The sequence below is a fragment of the Myotis davidii genome, unplaced genomic scaffold, assembly GCF_000327345.1.
Source record: "Myotis davidii unplaced genomic scaffold, ASM32734v1 scaffold3436, whole genome shotgun sequence".
Lineage (NCBI taxonomy): Eukaryota > Metazoa > Chordata > Mammalia > Chiroptera > Vespertilionidae > Myotis > Myotis davidii.
Window position 1 is genome coordinate 5,693 of NW_006287496.1, and position 2,574 is coordinate 8,266.

The following is a 2,574-nucleotide window of genomic DNA, read 5'->3' on the forward strand; positions in this document are numbered from 1 at the left end:
TATTTTGTTTCCTTCAATTTACTTTCCTGGAAACTCAGTACTTTCCTTATTAGATATATATCTTCTTATTTCTACTCTTGGTTGAAAGTTACAAGCTAACAAATACTTATTGGGCATCTAAATTCTAGGCTATTGTCTTAAGTACTACAGATATGCATGACTGAGGAAAAGGCTCAGAGACTACTTGGGAAATATGAAATAAGCAGTGTTATCAGTACAGGATATAATGGATACAAGGAGTGACATATTTAACTGGTCTTCAGGATAAGAAAAACATTCTGGAGGAAGCTATAATTATGGGATCAATGCACTCTATATAGTAGTCAAGGTGCCTAAGATTGATTGTCTTAAAGGTAGGAAACATAAAAATGGGGTTTTATTAAAATAAAATATTTAAATAATCTCCCAAAACACTTCAGCTACACCATCCATGTTAATTAAGGTGTTAGTCCAAGTCTCTGGGCTTTAAAGGTGAATTCCTTCCTGACATCTATACATTTATGACCTAGACCCACCAGAGCATTGTAAATGCGATAATTTTAGGTATTCTGTCTTTGCTGTGTTAGTTGCAGTCAATCTTGTGTTGTTATTTGTATTAGCCAGAGTCTGAAGTGAAAGTAAGAGCTGTGGATTTTTGGCTTCCATTACCCAAAAAGGAGTAGGGGTAGAAATTTAGATACTCTGAATTTTCATATTAATTTTTAATTGAATTTATTGTGGTGACACTGGTTAACAAATATATATAGGTTCCGGGTGCACAGTTCTACAGCACGGTATCTGTACACTATATTATATTTACCACCAAAGTCGTCTCTATCCATCACCATTTATCCCCCCTATTCCCTCTCCCAACTTCTCCCACCCCTCCCTAGCAGTCACCACACTGTTGTCCTGTACATGAAATCTTTCTTTTTTTGTCTTTTTTCTCAATACCTACAACTGCATCCCCCATGCTCTCACCCACCTCCAACAGTTGTCATCCTGCTCTCTATCTATGAGTCTCTCTCTAAGTTGCTTATTGGTTCATTAGATTTCACATATGAGTGATATCATAGGATAGTCTTCTTTCTCTGAATGGCTTTTTTCAGGGAGCATAATTCAGTTTTAAAGTACTCAATAATCACCTCGATATAAGCCCAAGATGGTTTACTCATTGCTAACAGCTTGTAGTTTACTAAACCTTCTTCTTTTTAGCTGATTACATTTGTAAAGAAGCCAAAACATAACTGTCAACTGATAGCAGGAGAAATACTTGCTGTCCTTACAACTCTAGTGTCTTTAGCAGTATCCAATTCTATTGTATAGTCACTTATGATTTACCCTGGGTGTGTTATGTTCAACCTCATCATCTATTCCTACCACACACATAACCACTACTTCAATCAAATAACATAACAGGTAGTACCTTTGTATTAACACACTCTCTGAAAATTCTGATTGGCTTCTGTAGATCCTTCCCTAAGCCTGGTCCTTTTTGCTCCAGAATTCCACATTCTGTCTGTTCTTTAAAGCAAAGCCCAACTACTTTCAACTAACGGGATTGTATCTCATTTAGACATGATCCCTTCTTGCCCTGAAATCACAAAGTAATTTTTCTGGGTTTTGTATTCCCATTTGCCTTTTATGTTATTACATTGGCTTGCACTCCTGGCAGAGCTGATCACCTTGGATGCATTTACATGTTACCATGTATATTGGCGCCTACAGCAAGTCATCTTTGAAAGTGAGAGATTTCCCTATGAAACTTTATATCCCCAAACTAAATGTGGTATCTGGCATTTTTTTAGATGCACAATGAGAAGTTAGTGAATGTAATTGAATAGCATTTGTGTCACTAATAAGTTCATGGTCAAGAGAAAGTTGCAAAAAAATCATTACCCACTTATCATTGCATCCTTCTATGTTCTTGAGACTCTTTTAAATGTTTGACACACATTTACATAGTCATTAACTTCCTTAATTGTTAAGGAACACGAGCCATGAGAGGCATCAACGTGAATAGCCAAAATGAGGTTTGAATTTACCACTGTCTTCACAATGTATGTTATTTGTCCTACTGTTCAGTTTTAGTAGAGCTGGATAGTGCATGAACAACTGAACAGGAGAATGAACTGTAGACACATCAGTCCCCTTCTGTGCACTTTCTAGGGAGATTCAAAGAATGACTCATGGATCTTTGCCCTGGCCGTGCTTCTGAGCAGCATGTTCGTCTACAACAGCCTGAGCACCGTCAACCACCATGCCCTGGAGCAGCTGCACTATCCTTCCAGGAAATGAACCACCATGTGACATGGAGTCTATGGGAATGTAATTGAGACTATTTTGTTATTGTTTTCATTGTTTTCTCCTCGTGTCAGTAATCATGGTTGAGGAGAAAGGGATACTGGGTGAATGGGACTGTTCATAAAAATTATTCCTGGGTAAGATCTGGAAATTTTGCCAGGGAAACATTTCTCATTCCATAGCTAAGATCTCAGCTATGTGACTGAACTAACAAAGCTAATCAGAGCAAAATCCTCCCCCAGCTCCGGTGAAGCAGGTGACTCAGCCGAGTTTGTGAGTTTCTTTCCAGAC

At 38.0% G+C, this 2,574-nt stretch overlaps 1 pseudogene; it reads left to right on the forward strand.

Annotated features, from left to right (window-relative positions):
* Positions 1–2,574, forward strand: part of LOC102751784 — an 18,067-nt pseudogene that overhangs the window by 3,320 nt on the left and 12,173 nt on the right.